General features: G+C 39.9%; 1 protein-coding gene across 4 annotated transcripts in view; it reads left to right on the top strand.

The window, feature by feature from the left end:
• The first annotated feature begins 8,862 nt into the window (after positions 1-8,862).
• CFAP92 (cilia and flagella associated protein 92 (putative)) overlaps positions 8,863-26,198 on the top strand; it is a 65,879-nt gene continuing 48,543 nt past the window's right edge. For 2 of the 4 annotated variants that reach the window (XM_039349440.1, XM_039349438.1), the window contains exon 1: positions 8,872-9,866. The gene's annotated coding sequence lies outside the window, so the exon portion shown is untranslated. Of the gene's footprint in view, positions 9,867-26,198 lie in introns of all 4 variants that reach the window. The other 2 variants (XM_039349441.1, XM_039349439.1) reach the window with 2 other exon arrangements.

Here is a 26,198-nt window from a genome sequence, read left to right as displayed (position 1 = left end):
CAACACTTTTGAAAGCAAAGTGCTTTTCTGCAATCTTGGGGACCAGAGAGAAGCCATCACATGGTTGTTAAAATAGGCTCTGTTGTGCGAAAGAAGATGTCCAATCATTTTAAGGGCTATTAATGGAATACATCTATTCATGCTGTCCATTTTTCACATAGTTCTGTTTGTGGCAGGCATCTGCATAACCAAAGTTGTGTTTCCTGATCCCTGTTTCCATTTTTTAAAATCCAGAATTCATAGTCGGCAAAGTCCATTTCCTATACCCAATAGAAAGTAAAGGAGAGTACAACCATTGCTTTCTGGTTAATTCTGAATGTTTCATTTTATTTATTGTTCCTGTTGATCAATGGACTGATATTCTCTTTGTTGTGTTAAAGCCAAGCTCCAGGCCAAATGTACAGATTCTTCTCTGATATTATAGCCAGAGGTTGAAACCTGAAGCTCCTGGATGTTAAGTCTGTGCTGTACCACCAGGCTCCAGCCTTGTATGCTGAATCTTTAATTTGAGGTTATATAGTTGATTACATGGTACTCCAATAATATGTATGTTTAACTTGTGAGCTATATGGTTGGTAGCCTTGTAAGCTAGACTCTGATGTGAGTCTGTCTTCTTTGTTATGCTATGGGTAAATGGGAATAGTTGATTTTTATTTTTTGCATTAAATACTGTTTCTGCCTTTCCTTACAGAGGTCGCCAATATGTATTCAAATCCATGTTGTTTTCATTTCATCATTTTACTACAATTATTCTTTTTGCTCTTTTTTGTGAACGTCCTTTTGTCTCTATATTGGGTTCCTTAATTTGTCCTTTGCAAACCATGTTCTTTCTCAAACAACAATATAGGTTTGTGTGAAATTATTGTTCCCATTATAATAAAACACATGCTCTGGGCCATACATATTTGAGACTGTTGGTACTTCCATGTAGACCTAATCTAACCAAACACAAATCTATGGACTTGGATAAATGGGGAGATGATTTATAATTTACTTCCAAGCAAAGAGGTTTCTGACATGAAGATTGTTGCTGAGTTGCTTGAATTGCTACAGCATGCAGATTTCTTATTTGCTTACATAGACAATATTACTATGGGGTTTCCCCATCAGTGGCACTTAGATTAGTTTTATTGAAGGGGAGGAGAGAAGAAAAGGAAGGAAGGAAGGAAGGAAGGAAGGAAGGAAGGAAGGAAGGAAGGAAGGATAAGGAGTTTCCTAAGAGAGATAAAACCTTTTCTTCTGGAATTTATAAACGATGCATTCTCTAAATTCTGATGGTCATGCTGTTCCACCAAAGTAACACACTGTGTTGTTTTCTGCTTGTTTTGTGTTGAAAGTGTATATGAATGATGTCACAGGGATATTATGCCACAATCATCCTCTCATTGTATCTTATATAAAAGTCTCTTCCAGTGGAATTTTGTGGCTGACAATAGTGTTGCCAGTCACATTGAAGGAGTAGAAGCTTTTACTACACAATCTTTATTTCCCTTTTAGTTGTGACTTTTTCTTTTACTGTTAGATTGCACAAATTTAAGAGTCCTATAGTGGAACATCTGGATCAGCCTTATAGCCGAACAAATGGCTATAAAAGTAGAGTATTCCAATTAAAGTTTATATTCATGTTCCTATTTAACCTAAACATTCAATTGATTCATGTTTCTATTATGTGTATATATGTCATTTCTTAATTGATGACATAGTTTGCAAATGTAAAACAAAATCCTAATACTTTATTCAAAGTTCTGAAATAATTTTGATATAGTAGTTATATTCTGTAGCAATCATAAAGTATGCGGAAGTCAGCTATGCCTATAAACGTCAAAGTTCTGAAAATACCTTAAGCAGCAATTATTTAATGAATTTAAGTTCTTGCATTCTGTGGATCTCTAAACAAAGTGATGCATTCTTTGAATATTAAAGTAAAGGAAAATGGGTATAATGATCTATTCTGAACTTTCTGCAAATTATTATGCTAAGTTGCATCTGTTTTTAATCTGCATATATCAAGTCAAATGAATCTTCACCCAGAAGAAGTAAAGCAAAAAGATCCTAGGGCAGATGTTAAACAATTATCAATGGTCTTGTCCCGACTATTTTAGATAATTGATTTGAAATCTAACAACATCTTTACCAGACTATTAAAATGTCACCTTATATTTTATTACAGCACCTGCTGTTTCCACATGAGTGGTGATTGAGTTTCTCACTCATTTCTTTCACTGAAATAAAAAGACTAAAGTATTATTGAAGGAAACTGAGGCTTTGTCAAACTGTTAACTGCCCAGCTGCTCTTCTTCTGATTTAAAGAATAGAGGTTGAATATTTTGAAAGATGAGTCTTTGATTTAACTATCAGGGTATTAAAAAAAGAAAGAAAACACATCCACACAAAAGCAATTTATGTTCACATACATTGAAATAATTAAATATACCGAGGCTGTGGGTTTGTGGCACAAACACTCTCTTTTCCCCTTTAACTAGAAAATACCACAATTGTGTTCCAGATTGAAGTTCCTCTTCAACTGAAAGAATTCATTGCAAGTCACCCTAAATATTTTATTCTAAACAAAAGCTTCACTAATAGATGTATAATCACATGGTCACATAAATATATAATACCCATTATATATATTATCAAGAATTCTTAAGACCTCAGACAATATTCTAGTCATTAGAAACAGGAAGCTTAACATAGCACTATTTGCTAAATTAACTCACTTTCAGCCTACTGTTTATTGCATCTATTTTATTCCTGACAAACTTATCTCACGGGTGAGATATTTCTATTGTTTATGGAAAATAGGTCTGTCCCACTAAACATATCTTTGACTAATAATATGTTGCTAATTAGAATGCTGCTATCTTCAACATTAAAGATTATTGCATCCTGACAGTATGATGTTACTAGTATATAATAATAAAAACTGAAAGTAAAGTTGATAGTGTAAACTTGTGACTTTAAATGAATACTATTACTTCTGGGGGATCTTCAAGGACAGCTCCATGTAGAGTGCATTGCAATAATCCCATCTTGAAAGGATCTGGAAGATTTCCTGATCGAAGAGAGGGTGCAACTGGTGCACAAGATGCAGAACTTGTATAAAGGCCTTCCTGGTCACAGCTGCTACTTGCTCTTCAAACTGTTGTTGTTGTTCAGCTTCCAAGTTGTGTCCGACTCTTCGCAACCCCATGAACTACAGCATACCAAGCCTCCTGTCCTCCACTGTCTCCCAGAATTCATGTTCATTGCATTGATGACACTATCTAACCATAATATGCTCTGCTGTCCCCTTCTCCTTTTGCTTTCCATCTTGCTCAACATCAGGGTCTTTTCCAATGAGTCCTCTCTTCTCATTAGGTGGCCAAAGCATTTGAGTATCTTCTCATTAGGTGGCCAAAGCTTTAGTATCTGTCCTTCCAAGAACAGTCAGGGTTTATTTCCTTTAGGATTGACTGATTTGATCTCCTTGCAGTCCAAGGGACGCTCAAGACTCAAGCAATAGTTCAATAATTCTCAAGATTCTTTTTTTTCACCATGTATATGTATATATCTGAAGTAGTCTGTATTGTTTCTCTGTGTCATATATGTTTGTGTATGTGGGGGTATGCATAATTTTTTGTCATGTTTATATAGTGTATATTGGAGGTGGGTTATCCTTTGAGAGCTAAATGCAATGAAATTTTTATCGGCACATCAAAAGTGAAACCAGATCTGGAGACACATGTAACAATTCCCCAATACAAAGTTAAAAAACTATGCAAGCAACTACGTTCCCCAATACATCTTCTTGGTGTGCTTTTTATGCAATGCCCAACCAGCAGTCTCGGGAGCAGCCGATGACCTTGGTTCCCATGGGACAAAATATTTATTTGGGCCCTAGGATAGAAACACCTGCCACTATCCCAGGATTGAACTCAGCCTTCTGAATAGGATGCGAGCATCTTTACTACTAGCCCTCACACTCCTCTTCAGGACAATCTGTGATGGTCCCTAATTTGCAAGAAAAGCAGCCTCTAAACTTTAATTTGTAGGGAAATATTGTAGATATAGCCAATGGAACAGAGATAATGCATAAACATTCAATATATGCTCAATTATGTTACCACAATCTTGGAATATTTCATATATATTTTAATAAAATGTGTACCCAGTTGAAATAGAAATAAAATAGAATTTGGGCCAAATCAAAACCTCACTGGTTTTAAGTAATTCAAAATAAATCAGCAGTTCATCTATTGTATAATGTTACACTATCTCACTGCATATCTCTTTTCCATTTGTAGGTATAAGAAAATTTAGAATTCATGTATTCCCAGCTGTGGTTCTTCTCCAGTCTCATAATCCTCTTAAGAAGGTTTGTACATATTTTTTGTATAAATGTTATTAATTTTCTAGTTTTGCAATCATAAGTACTTAACAAACAACGTGTTTTCTGGGTCCATTAGTAATTCAATGGTACATATTAACTTCCTCAGTCTAGATCCAATACTACACCATCCTGTGCTTCCTCCCTTCTTCTGGTGGTATACGTTTTTCCACACTAGGCAAATATAATTCTTATTGCTGTTAATACATGTACAATTGAATATCAACATTTTTATCACATTTTTCTAATATTATACATAATATCAATAGTGTCAGTTTAAAATATCTTTTCTAACCAAAACATATGTCAGTTGCATTTGCACTTAAAATCCATTTGTTCAATCAATAACTTTTCCCCACTTTTTTAAAATTTTGATTTCCCATCAATGTTCAAAGTGTCTCTATCACTTATAGTTTTCTCATAATAAATTATATTTGGGTAACCAAAAGCTTCCCTTAGTCAGACCCTCTTAGCATTTTCATATTTCCCTTTTCATACCAAAATATAGTATTCTAGTTGTAGATCCTCTTTTTCTAGTTATAATAATACTTTTATTTCTAACAATTATCTATTCTCTTAGCCATGTTCAGACTATTTAATAATGTAATATCCAATCTAATGGGACAAAATCTCTATTTTCCTCAGTCTTACTCTAGCTTTCTTCCTTTGCCAATTAACTTTCCAAGTCAATGCATTTGAATCATCAAGTAGTTCTTCCTCTATTTTTGTGTATATTGTTTGGAATAAGAAAGGCAATTTAATTAAAGTATTTTTGGAAGAACGCTCAGCCCATTTATATTCATTAAACAGCCTCCCTCCTTCTCCAATTTTCCACAGTTCTCCTAACAGCTTTATCTTCCGTTCGATCAGCTCTTCTTCCATATCCTCAAATGTTTCTGAGATCTTGACAAGTAAGATATCTTTTCCTTTTCCGGTATTATCACTATGTCTTCTAATTCTTCATTTGTCTGAATCTGTCTGTTGCTTCCTTCCTTTAGGTCCTCCATTTTTGGATCCGCTTCCTCTAATTTTCCTTCTATTTTCTGGGGTAATAGTTCCTTCTTTGTGGTCGTTTTCTGAATTTGTAGGTTTAGATTAGAAAATTGTTCTTTTATCTCCTTTGCATTATTAGCTCCACAACGCAGGTCTAAAAGTCAGTTAGTATTGTATTCGTAATCCAGGCAGGCCAGTTTCAAAATAGTTTATCATCTCTGCCAGACAGATAATCAGCCCAAGAGGTTTTTTCCCCCTTTTCCCAGCTGCAATCTTCAAAAGTGAAAGTTTCCAAGGGCAACAAAAGTCTTATCTGAGTCTGGGTTTCAAGCCAAGTTTAAGCATAATACATTGCAGTGCCATGATTCGCCACTAGATGTCATTGATGCCGTCTTTTTAAATCCAAACTTATATTGCAAACTTTTCAAGTCTTTATTCTACAAAAGTCTCAAAAGAACTTTTAGTCCCCAAATTTCAAAGCTATATATGTTTTGATTCCAAATTAATCTTGTAATTTTCTCTGTTTTCCCCCAAGCAATTAGTTCACCACTTTTCTTTTCCTGAGGAAATGGGGTGGAAATTTCCCTTCCCTCTCTCATTGGGGGGCATTCTTTGCTTGGGCAGTTTTTTCCAGGAAAAAGTCTTTAAGTCATAAAGAGAGGATAAAGTCTCATCCAGTTCCATCCACGTTGCTCAAAAGTTGCTCATTAGAGCTTATTTTCTTCAGTTGTCAGCAGCTTCTGACTGGCCACACAAATGTAGCCAGTCTTTCCCCTACCGGTTTGGAGGGCTTCCTTGTATCAAACAGAAGAGCCACTGCCCCTCTGTGATCGAGGGTCTCCTCCTTCTTTGTCACCTCTCTGGAGCAACTTTCGACCCTTTTTAGGGTTCCCAGTGGGGCGAAATCGAATGTGTAAAAGAAGCCCTGTCTTCCTGCGCCTGTTATGCCACGACACCTAACCGGAAGTTGGATTGTACATATTATGTAGTTGGATGGAAAATACTTAAAAGAATCAAGAGGTGTATATGATGGATATTGACTGTTTTCATAAAGTCCAACAGATGATATATTTTAGCTGGGATTGCACAAGTAGAAAGTGATAAAAATGTTTTACATAGTAAGTTGAAAAGGTCTGATGGCAACATACTTAATTTTTGTGAAGAGCTGGAAGCAAATTACTACAAATAGAAAGATTATATGGATAACTTCCAAAGTATTTCTTAAATAAAATAACCACTTATATATTAATAAATAAGAGTCAGTTTGGTATAGTAGTTAAAGCTCCAGGCTAGACAGCAAGAATGGCGAGTTCCAGTCCTGCCTTAAGTACAAAGCCAGGTGGGTGATCTTGGGCCAGTCGCTCTTTCAGCTGTAGGAAGGAGACAGTGGCAAATGGCTTCCAAAATCTTGCCAAGCAAACTGCAGGGACTTGTCTAGGCAGTTGCCAGGAATCAACACTCACTTGAAGGCATCCCCCAAAGATTAACATATTGTTATACACTACTCCCTTATTTGTATGATACATTTGGGGATCCTCTAGTGCGTTGTTCTTTTTACATGTAAGCCTTGGATAACACTCCCTATGTAGTATTTGTTTTATTTTCAATATGCAAAGTACTTTAGATACAAACACACTTTCATAGACAGCAGATCTTTCATCTTCCTAGTGGACAAAAAGAAAGATGATTTGAAAAATGTCCAAGATTAAATCCCTACTATCTATAATACACACTTTCTTTCTGAAACTCCAGAAAGTGGCTACCAGTGAGTATAAAACCACAATAAACTAGGACAATTAAAGTCAGATTCCATGGCTGTACTCACATCTGCTAAATATATAACTATTTTTCATAGTTGGATAAGGTACTCAGCCAAGAGGTTGTCGACCAATTTCAAACACGTTTGTGTGAAATTGACTTTCCATGTTGATTTCAATCCAGATATGATCCAGCTTTAGGACAGAAACTGTTATCTGGTGGCATGCTTTTGTCTGAGAACAAGTGGGAAATGCAATTCTTTAGTTTCTTTAGGACCAAGAGGTAGCTTTTGATACCATCAATAATGGTATCTTTTCTATGGTTCTCCTGTTATTTGACTGCTTTTTCTGGAATTTGATGTTGAGGATTTGTAACAATGTTGCATAGAGTTGTGTCCTCCAATTCCTTGGACTCAACGTTACCCTCAGAAAGTGGGTTGAGTTGTTATTAATGTGAAGATTATACCCAGATTTAAATCTACTTTCATCTAATTCATGGAGACAGCATACGCTCCAAAGTGATGCTTGTATAACAAACTTGAAGAGAATGAATAAATGGAAGCTCAATCCAGATAAATGAGAGTGATGATCAATCTGTCCTAGAAAGGTTGCATTCAGCAGTCCTGGATCCATAATTGTCACTAAAGGCATAGGAAAACTCAGTAAAGAGGGGTTTTTTTAAGCAATTTAAGGAAAAATATCAGCAATGGTTAGCCAAAAACAGATCAGGTAATGGGTTCAGGTGGATGTGTAAAGATTCTTGATCATTTTTCTGTTGGATTGCTGAAATGTGCTGAAAAGAGTTACCTTTGATGGTGGTTCAAAAGCTTCAGAAAGTCCAAAATAGATCTATAATATATTTTATATTTTGATACTTTCTTTTTCTTTAAATTGTTTTAGTATAATCATAATAATTTCCTTGGGAAGGACTTGATCAGTGGATAAAAATGACAAGTTCAGTCTAAACATCTGGCTAGGAGACCAGCCATCGTAATATATATCCTGTAACAATAACTTTAATATTGAAAAAACCACAATATCTGCCCATCCCAAATCCTGGGGAAGGACTTAAGAAGTGAACAAAATAGGTGTCAAATCCAGTCTAAACAGCTGGCTGACTGTGGCCAACACCAGTATTTTTGCCCAGCAGTTCTAAGTATATATGTACAATTTCTTTAAAAAGTCTGCTATCCCTTACAAATATTCTAGCAATCTCTCATTACTGCAATGAATGAGATTATAAAGGAAAGTGTTTCTTAATAATGTCTGTACTTTTGGGATGGCCTCTCAGAGATCTGTGCCAGATCCTCATCTTGATTATCTTTAGTCAGTTTGATTTTCAGTGCTTCATCTCCGCTGGGATGGTACATTTAATATATTGTATATCTTAATTAATTGCATCTGTTTAATTATATGGATTTTAATTTATTTTTATTAGGTCAGTAAAATTGGGTCAGTAAGTAAATAACTTTTGTCTGGTTTTGCTTTTGCATACACAATGAACCCAGCCTTGTAAATCATGGTTTATGACTTGGCTTGTTGTGAACTGAGTGGCTCATTCAATAAGCTATGGTTAAAGAAATGTGGATCAGTGCCCTGGAATAAGTTGAGGTCTGAAGGCTGCATTTGATCTTAAAGCTATTTATTTATTTATTTGTAGGCTAGGTGAAAGAGTGGGATGAAGTGATTGGCAGATTTAAAAAATCCTACTTTTAGTTAAATGCCTGTTTTGGTGTAAGAGAAAAAAGGATTTAGAGAGCACTTCCCTCTTGGGACTTACTTCTTCTGATTTACGGGACAGGTTATAAGACTTGATCTTCAAATGCTGAGATTAGTTATTTGCAAAATGGGTGTTTTGTGACCAGCCTCGTCCTTTACAACAGTTATTTTGTGACTCGTGCTTGCTCCAATGGATCGCACCGCACAGAATCCTGCAATAATGACAAGAGAAAAATCCCAGAAGACGAATCCCGGAATTCGAGCACGCGTCACAAAACTACATACTGTACGTTGGAAGGCTCCACCTGAGTTCCATTTTTTTTTTCCTTAGCGGCGTTGGAAACGCGTCCGTTGCACGTGGGCCGTCACGCAGGCCCTTTCACAAAGCGAGACCACAGAGGCTGCCTGTGTTATTAGGAGCATGTACAGGTAGGGCCGGTGGTCTTCTTAGCGACGATCCCGGCCTCGTTGCCAGTCTTGTTTCGTAGTCTCTTGGGTCCCTGGCCGGTTATCACAGCGGGAGTTCTCGCGGGGTGGGAAAAATAGCCGTCGTAACTTCTGCTCTCTCCTCGTTGCCGGGTTGTTTGAACAGCCTCTGGCAGAGCTGCTGGCCCGGCAAATTATATTCCCGCGACGTCCCAGCGCCAAGCGCAACACACCGGTTGCGAGGGAGGGCAACTTCTAGGATCGAAAGGGGCCGAGCGGGATTCTTTGGCGGGGCGGAAAAAGCTCGGACACTTTTGTTTCTGTTGCCAGGCGCTACGCCTGCTGAGTTGAGTTTCCCGACGAGGTTTGTTCAGTTGGTACGGGCTCCCTCCTCCGGTCCAACTAAATCCCATGTGCGGGCCTGGAGTTTTTTTGTATGTTGTTTTGTTGCGGTGGAAGAGTTGCTGGCTTACTTCTTGAACTTGTGGCGTTGGTCGGTAGTTAGGCCGTCTAACTCGGTTGGCTTGCTGCAGGATTACGTACGTTCGAGACTCCGTTCTTTTGAACCGGCTGCTCCTCTCTCTGTTTGCCCGACACAACAGGTAGTAACGCTGAGCGATCTCGTCTCGGTTCGGAAACTAACTCAGATCAATTCGGGTGCGTCCTTTGAGGACAGAGGAGCAGGACTCGTTGCTGTCTAGAAGGGCAGAAGGCAATGGCAAACGACCTTTACTCCTTTGCCTAGACGGTGCTTTTGTCCATGTAGTCCCTCCAAGTCAAGCTAGAAGTCAACCCTTCCTATTTGGATGGGGGGTTTTGTGCTTGATGTGCCCAGAACATAGAGGTGGAAGGGACCTTGGTGGAGGTCTTCTAGCCCAACCCCCTGCTCAAGCTATGCTGGCTCAGGAATTCTGGGAGTTGAAGTCCAGGAGTCATAAAAGAGCCAAGATTGCCTACCCCTGCCCTATACCATCTCAGTCTGCCCAGTTGGTGGGACTTTCTGGAAGCAGGCAAGCTTCCAGTGGTCCCAGGCCTGGAAGAGTGCTGCGGGGTGTTCTGTTCACATGCTCAGCTTATTTTCTTTAAATTGCCTCCCAAGCCTGCATAAGAATTGCAGCCTGAATAGGTGCAGGCTTCTTAATTTAAACAGTTCATATCTAGTTGTCACATTCTCATTTTTGAAAATATTTCTAAGTCTGGGAGTGTTGCATTTGCCAAACAGATTCAAGGTCTTCAAGAGGTAACCATATTCATGCTGGCATATGCCTTATGTAACAAATGCTGTACAACTCCCTGATTTATATTTAAATTCCACAATTCCAGCTAAACATTTTTTGTTTTGTTTTTATATAATTTATAAAAAAAAAAAAGCTTTGCTTGGTTGATAGTTCCCATCATTTTTTTTCTTTCTGGTAACTTTTAGCTGCATATACTAGAAACTACAGATCTTAATATTGCACTTATTAGCTGCTGTATCAAATGAGAGAATAAAAATCCTTTAATATTATTTTATGAAAAACATTTCAAATAATATTTTGAAGCAAAATATTTAAAAACCTAATTAAAACAGTGTTAAAACAATTGAAACAGCATTAATCTCTGCCATTCAAATAGGGAAGACATCTCATTGCTGGAAGCCTTCTCATGATGCTACACCATCTGGGTATGCTGAAGAAGATAGAAACAAATCTGTTTAATTACTGTAGTAGAAATGTCCTTTGGTCTGACTTTTTTAGTAAAATGATGTAATTAAATCTGATCCAGGATTAACTCTCATTTTTATTTCTGGATTCTACTTCTAGTTAAAAATAACCAACCCTGGGAAGTCTCTTGTAGACTGCACAATGCATATGTCATGGTTCCGATAGATGAGACCAGAAAAAGAACTCCAAGGCAAAAAGGTTTCCTTAAAGAACATATTTATTTGGCCACATAATATCAGCACATTCAAAACTGAACCCAAGACTGAAACACCCCCCTCAAAGGTTACAAAGTTAAACTTCACACCCCAGTAGTATGTCATAAATCACATTCCCCAATTAACTATTTGCAGGGGTTTTCTAACTAAAGTTGCAGCCTGCCAAAATGCAGTTAACAATGACCTTGGTTCCCACAGAACAATTTATTGTTATGTCTAAGACAGTGGTTCTCAACCTTTTTAATGCCGCGACCCCCAACTGGTCGTAAGTCGAGGACTACTCAATCGGTCGTAAGTCGAGGACTACTCAACTGGTGCAGCACTGTTTGCAGACTGGGACTTTTGGCGGGCTCAGCAGGGCAGAAACAGCCTGGACAATTCCTATTGGCTTTTGAAAGCCAATAGAATTAGACTCTATTCAAGAGAGTCTATTCTATCGGCTTTCAAAAGCCAATAGAATAAAAGAGAGTAGCACAGCTAAGGAAAAGGGGGGAAAAAATGGCGGACTGCGTTGTTTGGCGACCCCCGTGAAATGGTCGTTCGACCCCAAATGGGGTCCCGACCCACAGCTTGAGAACCACTGGTCTAAGATAAACACTCATCCCCCCTCCCAATTCTGTGGCAACCAAAAACGAAAGGAAAATGGCTTCAGCTAATTTCGTTTTAGAGTTGACAGCATAGCTAGACTGAGAAACTAGCAAGTGTGTAGGTTGAAAAGGTGAAGTCTAATTAGACTTTCTAATCCAACTGATTAGAAAGACATGCTTTTAAATTACTGTAATATTCTAAAGGCTAATTAAATCCAAATTACCTTGTTTATGTATGATTTATACTTACCAAGATTACCCAAGGCAACTATTTTGTTTCATCTAGATGAGTTTCATACCTGATTTTATGTCCTTTTGCAATCTTAGAAGACTTTTCTCTAAGCAAAGAAACAATTGGTCTTTACGTTGTCTAATCTTTATAAATATTAGCCTTAGATAATAAGATAAACAGTTGGAGGTATCCTGGCAAAAGTATTCATAATAAGTTATAATAACATGTTAGTAAAGTGGCTACTGATCCCAACATGAGTATTTACAAATTGATTTGTTTGTTTGTTTTTAAGTAGGAAGAGGAACTTTTCTGTGTGCTAAACCAGCATAATACTGAACTGCAGCTTAAAATCATATTTACAAACATAATAAAACAGCAGTTCAAAAATTTCTCCTCACTCATAATATTGTACAGATTTTTGCAATACCGTATTCATTTCTCTATGCAACTGGATAGCATATTCTACAGAGAATATAGAGAATGATGGGAAAGTTTGCATGTAGATACATATCAGTGTGCTGCTGCTCATTGAAATTAATGAGACTGCTTGCTAATGGGTCATTGATTTCAAAGTTAATCTCATTTGTCTTTCTCTGCATTTTATCCATTGTTCCCTTAGCTTTCTAGTTTGATTCATTGGGGTGCAGTTTGGATAATGACAGCTCTGCTTTTTATTATATTAAAATATGCTTTTCTTTCTCGAACACACAGTTGAAATCCAAGCTTGTGTTTGTAGCAAGGTGACATATGTGCGTCTGCTTGTTCTTCTTGCCTTAAGAAATTATTTGAAATGAAAAGTTTCATTTCCTAATCCCTGGGTGGGATTTATCTGGTTAAAGCTGTATTTTTAATCTATCTAGTCATAAGGTTTGAATACTGAATGTAACAGCACATTGGCAGCTTTCTGTCTCTATGGTTCTTGATACATCAGGAATGCTTGAATGGAAACTTGCTTGTTTATGTGCATTGCCATTGTTGGTTTGGACTGCTTGATTATAGGTGTCAGTTCATCCTAAGTCCCTTTGTAGTTGTCTTCTCTTGTCTTTGCACCTTTTGGTTACCTTGCTTTGTATTGATAGAAAACTCGTCATGCAAAATATATGTCAAGATTGGCACGCCTTCATGTGGCATTAAAAAAGAATAATAGTTATTCAGGATAGCCAACTAAGTATAAATATATGCATTACATATTCTTTTCAGCCTTAGCCTCTGTCTCAAAGTGGTTTTCAGGCTGTCTCTTTACTGTAGCAAATCAGGGTTGCTTCATGATGTTCTCTTATGCCAGGTATGAAGGACCTGCAACTTTGCAGACTTAATCTTGAATGAATTTGCTCTCCTTCTTACCTTCTGTGGTAAGAGCAGCATTTTGAGGGCCAGGCTTAACCTTAGAGTACCTGTAGGAGTAGAAGTGGTGTATACCTTTTTTTAATGAAAATTATCAGCACTTTTGATCAGTGACGTCATCAAAGTAAACAAACCCACGTGCTGATTACGTCAACAGGGCACAGCCCTAAAAGGAAGTGACGTGCTCAGCCCCCACCCTCCGGATGTGACGTTTTGGCCTAATCCCATCAAGATTGGCAGTCAATCCTCTGGGTACATGATTAGGTTAACCCTAGACTAATTCTATGGACATTCAAAACCAAAAAGAGCTAAGTAAAGTGAATAATTAGCAGAGGCCTGTGTTTTTGGGGAACAAGCCCTACTTTGGGGAGCTGTTAACCCTAGACTATTTCTATGGACATTCAAAACCCAAAAGAGCTAAGTGAATAATTAGCAGAGGCCTGTGTTTTTGGGAAACAAGCCCTACTTTGGGGAGCTGTGAAATAAAAAATAAAAAAAGGCTTTTTATTTCTAATCATTCTAGCCTAACGATGCTTTTAATTTTTGTGGAGTTTTAAAAATCAGTGCCTCAAAAGCTGGGGAAAAAGAAGCCCCTGAAAGGCAGCCAGAGCCTGCATTTAACCCCTTTTTTCTAAAAGATATTTTTTTCTAAAAGGTATTTATGTCTAGGTGGTTTTAAAAGCATTTCCTCGAATGCAGGGGGAAAAACAAACAAACACAGCCCCTTTTAAAACCCACAGCTGGTTTTTACCTTTGTAAAAAATCTAAACACACATATTTTGCCATTTGTACCCTGAATAAAATTTATTCTGCCCGCCTTCCCACTATAGCAAAAGACAAGGAATATTAACAGGAATTAAAATGCTCACAAGAGGCAAGCAGCCAACCAGGCTCACAAGAGGCAAGCAGCAAGCAGCCATGTGTGTTTCTGTCTGTCTGCTAGTAAAAAAAGGGGGGTTAGGCCTTGTTTGGGACGTGCCCGGGCATGTCATGCTCCCCGTGATCTGGGCATGTGCAATGCTCAAGGGCGTGTCATTGCAAGGGGCAGGGGAGTTTGCTCCCCGTGATCTGGGCATGCGCAATGCTCAAGGGCGTGTCATTGCAAGGGGCAGGGGAGTTTGCGTGGGCAGGGACATGCCCGGGCATGTCATGCCCCCTGTGATCTGGGCATGCGCAATGCTCAAGGGCGTGTCATTGCAAGGGGCAGGGGAGTTTGCTCCCCGTGATCTGGGCATGCGCAATGCTCAAGGGCGTGTCATTGCAAGGGGCAGGGGAGTTTGTGTGGGCAGGCCTGAACAGCTAGCGATTTAACCCCAGCAGTCTTTTGAAGATGGCAGCCTCTGATGGAGATTTGTTTGATGTAAATTTGACCCCCAAACCACCCAAGCGTGGGCGCAGAATAAGAAAAGGACCTGAGTTATACAGTTTCATTGAAGAGAACAAACTTATAAAACCTTGTTATTGCAGATTCTGCAAAACATCAAATGGTAAGTAAATATATATATATATATAATTAAGAAAACAGTATTTTGATTGGTTGAAACAGCTAGCCTAAATCTACCTTATTTCCTGCTTTAGAAACGGCGGAGTCTCAAAATGTCAGCATGCCTCAGATTCTGAAAGCGTGTATTATTAAAATATTACACCACTGTTTAATGGGGTGTCTACAATCAGATGAAGACCACGTGGATGGTACCAGTGAAACAGAACATATTAAAAGCTTATGCTTTAGACTTTCTATGCCTCATGTTCTCTGGATCATCATCAGTATTTCTGACAAAATGAATAACTTATATTTCACCCAGGGTTCCCTTGATGAGGTCAAGACATTCATACAGCGCATCGAAAAGAGCCGTAAACCACTGTCATTAATGTCAAAGATTGAATCTGAATTGCCATTGTCTCTGAAGAGGCTCATATGCCAAAATGTAACAGAAATTAATTACAAGAATCTCTTAATGCTATGAAATTTATAATAAAATGGGTTTTACAAATCACATGAAATATGTATTATGTTTTTCTTTTGCTGACCCCTGTTTAACTTTGGCAGATGTTAAACACAATTTAATCAAAACTCAAGGGGTATTATTCAATTTGGTTTTCCTGATGAGGCGGGGCTGGCCAGATTTGCAAAAGTTGTGAAAAGCACACCTCCTCTGATGTGATTAAGTTGTGACATCACCAGCGTATACAAAAGCAGGGTCCATACTGGTCTAGTCACATTTGCTGGTTTCTGGCATATCTGTACCTCCGGAGCCATTTGATCTGCTAAGAAGACCCTTTTCAGAATGGAAGCCACTATTGTAAGTAGTTTTATGGCTAATTTTTGAAACACTTAGATGCAAAATGGAGTTTTAGAATATTCTTGTCTGCTTGCTTTTTGACTGATTGATTGTTTTATTTCACTAGAATGAATTGACAGACTCAGAATGTTTGAGGGCTTATGAAGGTATTTGTCTTTCATACTTTTCACACATTTAGATTCTGGTAAACATTTCTGCAACAAATCTGACCATAGGATTTCTCTTTTCCTTCAGAATGGGAGGATGATCAGCTATTTACTGGAGTAGTTATTGCTATTGAGAACCAATTGACAGACTCAGAATGTTTGAGGGCGTATGAAGGTATTTGTCTTTCATATTTTCATAACATTTTAGATTCTGGTAAACATTTCTGCAACAATTCTGAACATTGGGGGGCTTTTTTTCCTTCAGAATGGGAGGATGACCAGCCCTATGTAGACCTTACATTACCCCAGGAGCCCCAAGAGGCCCGGCCATGCACAAGCTACACAACACGAATGCTGTTAGGAGGTATAATATTTAGCATTTTATCCAACTACAAAATCATTAGTATTATTTTTTAGAAACTAAAGGTAGGGGAACGGTATTACATTATTAGGAATGTTGGTGATAGCCTTTTGTTTGTTTGTTTAACCAGAGCCGGCCTGCAAAAAAGCAAAAATGCATGGAGGTGGACTTCCCGCATCCCCAGCAGACAGTCATAAATGTGATTTCATGCCAGCATCTCAACCAGAAGGGGAGATATGTCATTCTACACCACAGCTACAAGCCCCTAACTCTGCAAACTCTCAGAATATGAACAATGTTTATTTGGATATGGTACAGGAATGGGAGAAGCCTATCAGGAATTTCAGGGCTGTGGAATATTATCAACGCTATAGATTTATTAATCTTGACCGAATCCAGTCTTTTGTAGATGCTATAGAGGCTGTTCATAATGTGATACAGCCTCTTTTGAATAATGTTGCTAGGGACATAGGTCCAAACGATTTTGTTCAACTACGGCTGGATGCAGAGGGGTTAAATCATCCTCTCTTTTCTCTTAGGAGGAATATCAATGATTTAAATGCTGAGGATTTTCTGACCGGTATTGAAAATCTGCTGCAAAGTAAGGCCGAGATATTGTGGGGGGGTGATTTGCAATTAGTGGTTACCGTCGTGAAGAACAAGGAGGGGGGAGGTCTTAGGAAGTTAAGCACTGTGCTGCTCACCAGAGTGCTGGAGAAAAAAAGGCAGCACCTAGTAGATTTCAATGTGGGAGGTGAATTTCTATGTTTTGCTAGCTGTTTGCTCTGGCTGATTGGCGGGGATGTTAGAAATCAAGAAATTATTACCAGGGCCAGGGAACTTCACAATAGACTGGGTGTTTCCACAGAAAACAGAATTGACTTTTCTCAGATACACCTCTTTGAAGAAGCTTTAAGGGTCACTATAAAGATCTTGTTTTATATGCAGGACGGTTGGCGGTTTTTTGTCACAGGTAGCCCCCAGCAAGAAAAAATAGTGTTTATATTGTTACACGACAAGCATTATTATGGCATCAAAAATATCAAGGGCTTCCTGGGTGAACGCTATTTCTGTAAATTCTGCCACACAGCCTACCACCACAAATTTAGTCATGGCTGTCAATATATCTGCAGAGCCTGCCTCACCCAAGAATGCCAGCAGGTGGTGGGGGAGAAGGCGCGCTGCTGTAGGTGCAAAGAGTTTTGCCGGTCTAAGGTGTGTCTTGAAAGACACACACAGCTTGCTATGGAGGGAAAAGTAGACTGTAAGAATAAAGAATATTGTGAAATGTGTGGGGTTTACGTCTTTAGCCCCCACAAAAAGTGCAAGGAAACCAAGTGTGGACAGTGCTCTGAGAAGGTTGAAAGTTTGGAAGGGCATTTATGCTTTCTAAATTCGTTGGACCGGCCGCAAATTGGCAAAAGATATATTATTTATGATTTTGAATGCTGTCAAGAGACAGGCATCCATATACCTAATTATGCCTGCGCCAGGGATATGTTGAAGGATGAGGATGATAAAGATTTTGTGAGGTGGGATTGTTATGGTGTTAGATGCCTGGAGCAGTTTGTAAAGAATTTTATAAATCATAAGTTTAAAGGATGTACTTTTATCGCTCACAACTCCAAAGGTTATGACGGGTACCTAGTACTGAAGCAATTGATCCGTGAAAAGGTTAGGGTTCAGCTTATAAATCAAGGGGGGAAACTTTTGTGTATCACCCTGCCAGATTATAAGATCCGGTTTATTGATAGCCTCTCATTTTTGCCCCTTAAATTAAGCAAATTACCCAAAGCTATGGGGTTTCAAGGCAGCAAAGGATATTTCCCCCACTTGTTCAATACAATGGCCAATCAAGACTATGTGGGGCCACTCCCTGAAATCAAGTATTACAGCCCTGAAACCATGATGCCCGGGGAGAGAGAAGAATTCATGAAATGGCACTCTGCTAATACAGGTACTGTGTTTAAACTAAAGAAGGCTCTGGCTTACTATTGCAGACAAGATGTAGATATATTAAGAGAGGCCTGTATTCGATTTAGGGAACAGGTGATGGAAATGACTGAGCGAGAGTGTTTCAGGGGGGTCGGGGGGATATTGTTGAGGAGATAGCGATTCGAGGCATTGACCCCTTCCAACATATCACACTGGCATCTGTCTGTATGGCCCAGTACCGGTTCATGTATTTGAAGAGCTATACCATTGCATTAGCTCCTTTGGACAATTATCACAAGACACAGAAAAGGTATTCAGCTCCAGCGATTCAATGGTTGTTGCATATAGAGCACACTGAGAATCTCAATATCCAGCATGCTCTGAAGGGGGGTGAAAAGCAAGTAGGCAAATATTTTTTGGATGGTTTTGCTGTCATAAATGGAACTCCCACAGCTTTTGAATTTCGCGGGTGTTTTTTTCATGGGTGCCCTGTCTGCTACTCTGAAAAAGACTTCAACAAATTACTTGATTCAACATATGGAGGCCTGCACAATCGTACTAAGATTAAAGAAGAGTACCTCAGGGGCCAGGGGTATGCTGTGCGCTGCATCTGGGAACATGAATGGAGGGCCATGGTGGAGGATGACACCTCTTTGAAGCAGTTTCTAGTTGAGAATAAGCTCCCAACTCCTTTGAATCCTCGAGATGCTTTTTTTGGTGGTAGAACAAATGCTACATGCCTGTACTACAAACCAAAACCCGGTGAACAAATCTTATACTATGATTTCACCAGTTTGTACCCGTTTGTGAATAAGACCAAGGAGTACCCAATTGGCCATCCGCAAATCATCTACCAAAACTTTGGGGACATAAAGCAATATTTTGGGTTGGCCAAAGTCAAAGTGTACCCACCAAGGAATCTCTATTTCCCAATCCTACCCCACAAATCAGGGGGCAAATTAATGTTTAGTTTGTGCGCAACCTGCACAGAAAAACTGCAAACCACCCCCTGTAAACACAGTGATGAGGAAAGAGCTCTGACTGGGACATGGTGTACCATTGAATTGAATGTAGCTTTAGAAAAAGGTTACAGAATTGTTGAAATCTATGAGATCTGGCATTTTGAAAGAACATCAAATGAGCTATTTTCAGGTTATATGAACACGCATCTCAGACAGAAACAGGAGGCCAGTGGTTACCCTGACTGGTGCAAAACAGAACAGGATGAAGAGCAATATATTCAGGATTATGAAAAGATGGAAGGTGTCCGCTTACGACGTGACCACATTGAAGTAAATCCTGCTAAAAGACAGATTGCCAAGCTGTTTTTAAATTCGCTGTGGGGCAAGTTTGGTCAGAGCACCAATCACCCGACCACATCCGTGGTGACAAACCCTGAGGATTTATTCAAATACCTTTTTGTGCCCTATTATGATGTTTCCTCATGTGAGTTTGTGGATACAGAGACAGCTGTTGTGACATGGAAAACAGCCAAGAACCACCCCACCAAATCGACATGCACTAATGTATTTATCGCCAGCTTTACTACTGCTTATGCCCGGCTGGAATTATACAGACTACTGGATGGGCTGGGCGATAGGTGCCTGTACCATGACACCGATTCAGTCATTTTTGTAAGTAGAGAGGGGGCGTGGACACCTCCTTTGGGTGATTATTTAGGACAGCTGACAAGTGAGATTCCACCAAACACTACGATAACAGAGTTTGTTGCAGCTGGTCCCAAAACGTATGCTTATGCTTTGTCCAACGGGGAAACAGTGCTAAAAGTGAAGGGGATCACGCTAAACTGTGGTAATAGCAACAAGGTTAATTTTGACAGCTTGAAAGATTTGGTAGATGATTATTGTGTGTCTGGTGCAGAGAGAAAAAAGGAGATCGGGGTAGAGCAGTTGGGGATTGTTAGGGTTAAGAAAAATTGGACCCTAGAAACGCGGGTCCTCCGAAAAACTCTAAAAGTAGTGTATAATAAAAGGTTATTAAAGAGTGAGGATTACTGTACGCTGCCTTACGGTTATTAAGGATGGCAGAAAACATTGCACAATTTGTACATCCTTTCTCCTGTATTATAAGTGGCCCGTCCAATTCTGGCAAATCTTTTTTTATCAAACAAATGTTAGAACATGGTGATGTTGTGTTGTCTCAAATGCCTCAAAATATTGTATGGTTTTATAGTTGTTGGCAACCTCTGTACAAAGAACTGCTTAATAAAGTTCCTTATATTAAGTTTATGGAGGGGCTTCCGTCTTCTTTTGAAGATGATGATTTGTTTCCGCCAAAACAAATCACTCTAGCTGTGATAGATGATCTCATGGCATCGGCCGGTGACAGCGATCAAATAGAGAAGGCTTTTACACAGTACGTCCATCACAGAAACCTGAGCATTATTCTCATACTACAAAACCTGTTCTTTCAAGGTAAGAAAATGAGAACAATAGCTCTGAATTCCAAATATTTGGTTTTGTTCAGCAGCCCCCGTGATCAGATGCAAATTGTCACACTGGCCAGGCAAATGTATCCTACTAACACAAAGTATTTTTTAGAAGTATTCCAAGATGCCACTCACAAACCACATGGGTACCTTTTGGTAGATTTGGCAGCCACCACTCCAGAATCCTACAGGTTGAGAACAGGCCTCTTCCCGCCTGATTGGCCTACTGTTTACACGATGAAAAAGAAGTGTAAAAAGCAGTAGCTCAGTTACCCTAGCACTAGTTCATTTAAGATGTCAGAGAGGGTACGTAGAAATTGGGGGCTTTTAAAAATCTTAGTAAAGGCTGGACCAAGACAGAGAAAAGCCATCTTATGCAATGCTAACAATGACCTGGTGGGGGCAATAGCAGAAATAGCTCTGAACACCCTAAAAGGAAACCTTCCTCTGAAACCTTCACAATTCCGGTCTCTAAAGAGAAAGAAAGGTGTCATTAAAAAGTTGAGTGATAGAAAGGTCTCACTAAAAAAGAAGAAGAAGATCATACTTCAGTCGGGTGGTTTTATCGGGCCCTTACTAGGGACAGCTATTCCGCTGTTGACTAGCCTGTTAGCTGGATAAACCATGGATCATGCCGAGAAAATGTACCTGGTGTCGCGTCATCAGATGGAGCAACTACAGGGTAGGCCACCTACTATGGGGGCTATAGCCACTAACCGGTTGGATGATGAGATGCGTACCATTCTTCAGAGAGCTGATTTGTCTGAGGATGACAAGATTAAGCTCTACAATTCTACACTGCAGAGGTATCTAAGACTGACCAGGCAAAATGAATCTGAAAAGGACAGACTGAATCTCATTTATCCACCGGAAGAGCCTCGACCACTTCCAACTTTACCAGAACAGCCGCCACAGCCATCTCCGCAGGACACAGCGATGGATGAGATCCTAAGGGGTGTGAGCACCCGTTACAGGAAAAATGCAGAACTTTTACTGAACAAAATGAAGCAGCATCAGGACGTCTCAACCTGGGATGATCGTGGTACCTTTTTATACAAAGGGGTCCCTATTCCTGGTACTAATATTTTAGACTTGGTAAAAGGAGCCTCACAACACCGAGCTCCTACTGAGAAGCGGAAACCTAAAGGCTGGGATGACTTTATGAATGCTATGGCCGAGGTGAATGTTCCAACCTCTGTGTTGGGATCTACAACTGTTAAAGAGCAAATAGAAAAGTTGAAAGATTCTCTGGTTGTTAAGGATGAAGCTGCTACTAACCCCGTCTCTGTTATGACACCCCCTTTTGGAACTCAGAAGCCTCTGATTACCGGTACCCCCTCTAGCCCTTGGACATTAAATCCTAGAAGTAGGTTCAAGTTTGGTGACTGGCTCAATTTGTAAAATGAATAAAAACACAGTGAAACAAGTAAAAACGTTTAAGTCTTCTTCTTTATTTTACAATAAGGCATGCATGTCTGCATGCATTGGTGATGGTTACAGGTTCCAAGCCCCCTTCCCACCTTTATAGTTTTTACAAACAGCTTTACCATTTGATCATTTTTAATATCGGCTTTGGAGTACATCTTTAAAATATTTTCATAGTCCACTCCTTTAGTCCGGTTCAGTAGAAAAAACGCACAGTGTTGCCCGCAGGTCACAGCGCTTGGGTGTTGCAGTTGACGTTGGTGAAATGTGTACTTCTCAGCTTGCTGCTCTAAAAACATCACTATAGAGCCAGGAAAGTCAGGGCTATCCGGCGGTCTTCCATAAGAATCAAAAAATTCCCCATATCCAGGAGATGGGAAGTAGAGGGCCAGCCAGTGTTCACCAGGCAGAGTGTGAGGGTGAGTATTTACAATTAATCCAAAAGGTCTTTTGGAGATATGTCTCTGGGGTAGCAGATCACAAGGGTAGACCCCTAGAAAGGCAGTATTTCCAGAGAACAATTGGAGGAGCTGCAGTGTGTCCATACTCACATATAATCAAAAAGCACATTCCTTGTGTGACTTATTTCAATAAGGTTTTCAAAAATTGCATAGAGAATCATGTTGACGGTGTTGGGGAGGGGTTGTGCAAATCTAATTTCGGCTCTGAGGTTACCATTCTTGATCAAAGAATAGTGCTCAGAACACCCCTGATCAGGACTCAAGTCAAAACAATACAAAGTATACCCTCGGTTAAACTCTTCCCGGCTGATTATCAGTGGCCTGTCTTTCATGCCTTTGCCCGTGGCTTGCACCATCTGCATGTACTCTCTCACAAAAAGACCGTGTTCATAATCAGGCTGGAGAGGCTTTGCAGGGATCTGCTCGCCATCACAATACAGGGCGCAAAAATTGACATTGCAGTGTTGAAAATTGAACGGGTTTCTTTCATAATCCCCACTAAAAGATGCATTGTCCACAAACCCAATCACTAATTGTTTAGGTAGCTGCCCCAGAAATAGATTTTCCTGATTACACACAAGGCTCCCTGCAGGAATGCTGTAAACCTTCATCCCCACTCGATCAATGGGGTATTTGGCATTGGAGGTGAGCAAAGCTTCTGCATGCCCAAGGCGCACTCCCGGGGCTATTTTTACACGTTTTACAAAGAGAGAAGCTGCCAGGAGTTGCACTTTATAATTCTCATTGCCGTCCTTCATCACACAAAATTCATTTCTGCTTCTTGTGAGTTTGACTTTCACATCAACGCCATTAATCAGCAGTCTGTCTTGAAAAAACAGATCGCTATGCAGAGGCCCTAGCAAATCCCATTTACGACTACCGGCCGTGTGTCTTGCTCTCGCTTTGAAACCGGAGTTCCCAGCAGCTGTCAGTAGAGTACTCTCCATGAGTTCTGAGTCATCTTTGTAAAAACCCCCAGCTGTAAATTGGGTACCCAGTGCATCACTACCAAAGTTCAGAATCAGTTCAATCATGGCCCGATAAGAATAGCAATGATGGCTCTGTGTAATGAGCCGATCTCCCAAAGTAACATCCAGCTGGTTAAATAGTGATGCTATAGGGTAGTTGGTCAGGCCCACCCTTGCCCCATCATCAATATCCGTCCCATCCGCCTTTACAATCTTGCAACTCACATACAGCAGAGTGTTGTTTAAATCCGTGTAATGCTCACCATGCCCCGTGATAAAAAATTCCAGGGGTGCGTTGGGTGTTAGCGCTGATAAAGGAGGGATCTCGACATAGGTACTGTTTTCAATACTGGTCTGTGTAGGCGCCAGTTGAAAAAGATCCAGTTCTGATTTAACACATTCCTCTGAAGCAGAATGAATAAATGACATATTGTATTAGAATATGTCTTCCTTGTCACAGAGCTTCCTCTTCTGCGCACGTCTCCTCTTGGTATGACGGGCCTTTTTCACAAGTCTTCTCTTTTTAAGCGGAATAGGCGGGCCCGATGCATAATTCTTCCTGGCTATGAACAACCCTGATCCAGCCTGCCCCCTATCAACAACTTGGGATACAAGATTCCCCGCAACATCTCTGACAATGTTTTTGGCAGCAGATTTCACATGCGGCTTAATGATTTCTAACCCACGCCTCAAAAAAGGCATTGCTTTTCGAAAAAGCCCACGGAACAGACCCCCTAACCCTGTCCCGTACATAATGGGGGCTCCTCGGAAGCCTGGAAGGCCTCCACCGGCTTGTGCCCTGTAGTAAGCCACGTAGTCTTGAGGGTTCCCGTGCTCCTTGATTACAACCATCCTTCACTTTTCCGAGGCCTAAAATGAAGCTTGACAATCACCTTCCCGTTATAAAAACGCACGTTTTTGTCCTGGTCGGTTTTGATTTCTATAGTAACGGTATCGATGTGATGTTTGCTGACTGGTACATAATGTGGACGGTCATAGGTTATTGTGATGAAATCATTGTCTTGCCCTTGCACAGGCACACAGCGCAGTAATGGCACATAGTAGTCACCCACTATCTGGAGCTCTACAATGTCTGTGTAAACATATAAGGTGTTGAATCCAGGGAATGTACTTAACAGATGTCCAAGTTCTCCGCTAACTAGAATGGTATGCGGTTCATCACCTTTAAGGTTAATTTTTCGACCCACTGCATCATACTGTAGGGTTGTCTTAGGGCCGTCCTTGGCACTTGATATAAGCTTGTTCATATTTTCTAACAGTTGTCGGATGCTAGTATAGTATCCGCTTCTCAAAGAAAAATGCCATCTCTTTCTCTCATTAGCAATTTCAAAATATCCAGGAGAAGTTAATGTGTGCCAACTATGCGGATACTGTATCTCTGCTAGCCCTACTTCCCATGACCCTGGAAGATCCAATGATCTTGCTAATTGTATAGTAAAATTAGAATTTCTGTTTTGGGGGAAAATTGCTGCTGACGCATTGCTGGGAAGGGTGATGTAAAACTCTGCCATATCAAAGATGTTGTACTTCAGTCTCCTTAACCCAACTGTTGAACTTCTCTGGCCATCCAGTCCATTTGACTAGAAATTCTCTGTGTCTCCCCCGCCCTCTTTTTTGGATAATTTTCTCTATTCTGTATATGCGCTGTTGGTCAGCAGGAACCTTTTGGAGCTCCTCAAAGTAAAAAGCCCCCTTTACAGGGTCACCAGTGTAATCATTTAATCTATACACCGCTCTTTCCCCCCTTGTCTGCAGTTCTTTGACGATGAATATCTCATCCGTATAGGTTTGCTGATAGCCCTTTTCAAACTTACCCTTCAGTCTGGATACCCTGACATGATCCCCCATCTTAAGACATTTTTCCTTTCTTTTTCTTTTTAAAGTTGCCCCATAAAGCCTCATCCACACACCCCTTTCGTTAGACAAATTTACGGTGTTAGGAGCAGTACCGATGCTACGATGGTAAGAGCTATTGTACCCCTGAATAGTATCTGCTAAAATGTCCACATACCGGTGGGTATTTCTAGCTGTGAAATATCTCCAGAGTTTGTTTTTTAGGGTTCTATTAAACCTCTCTATAACGGCTGCTTTAGTTTCGCTATGAGTGACAAAATGATGAATGCCGTAACGTGCTAAAAGTTTCTTCAGTGGAATATTCAAGAACTCTTTACCTGCATCTGTCTGTAATTTTCGGGGTGCACGTCCTGTTTGAAAGATATTCTGGAAAGCGGATGTAACTTCCCTCCCTGTTTTATCAGATAAAGGGGAGGCCCAGGCATATTTAGATAACACATCGATAACTGCTAAGATGTACTTTTTTCCATGATTCTCTTTAGAAAATTTGGAGACATCTATGAGGTCAGCCTGCCATTGATGATCTAAGCCAGACACTACTGTTTTATTTCTAGGAAAATTAATTCTTGCAGGCTTATGAAGCGTATAAGCGTCTTCCCCTGACAGCCACGTCTTGACTTGCTTCATGGTCAGGTTTTTATCATGTTTTCTAGCTTCCTGAAAAAGGGCATTCACACCTCCATAACTCCCTACACACCCCGGAGTATAATAAATACGACTTAAAAGCTTTTCATGCATCGTTATACTGAAAGACCACTGACAAATGTTCAAGTGTTGACATTAACACAGTCTTTTATTGGTTATACAGAATTCAGAGGGTGCACGGCTCCGCCATCAGAAAAATATCCCTCATCACCACTATCAGAATCAGAAGATAATACTATTTTATAATACTCTGACCCGTCTGAGCCCCACAAATCACGTCCGCAG

This window comes from Crotalus tigris, unplaced genomic scaffold (assembly GCF_016545835.1).
Source record: "Crotalus tigris isolate CLP2741 ecotype Arizona unplaced genomic scaffold, ASM1654583v1 scf7180000018275.596634, whole genome shotgun sequence".
Lineage (NCBI taxonomy): Eukaryota > Metazoa > Chordata > Lepidosauria > Squamata > Viperidae > Crotalus > Crotalus tigris.
This window is presented reverse-complemented; position numbering and strand designations above follow the sequence as displayed.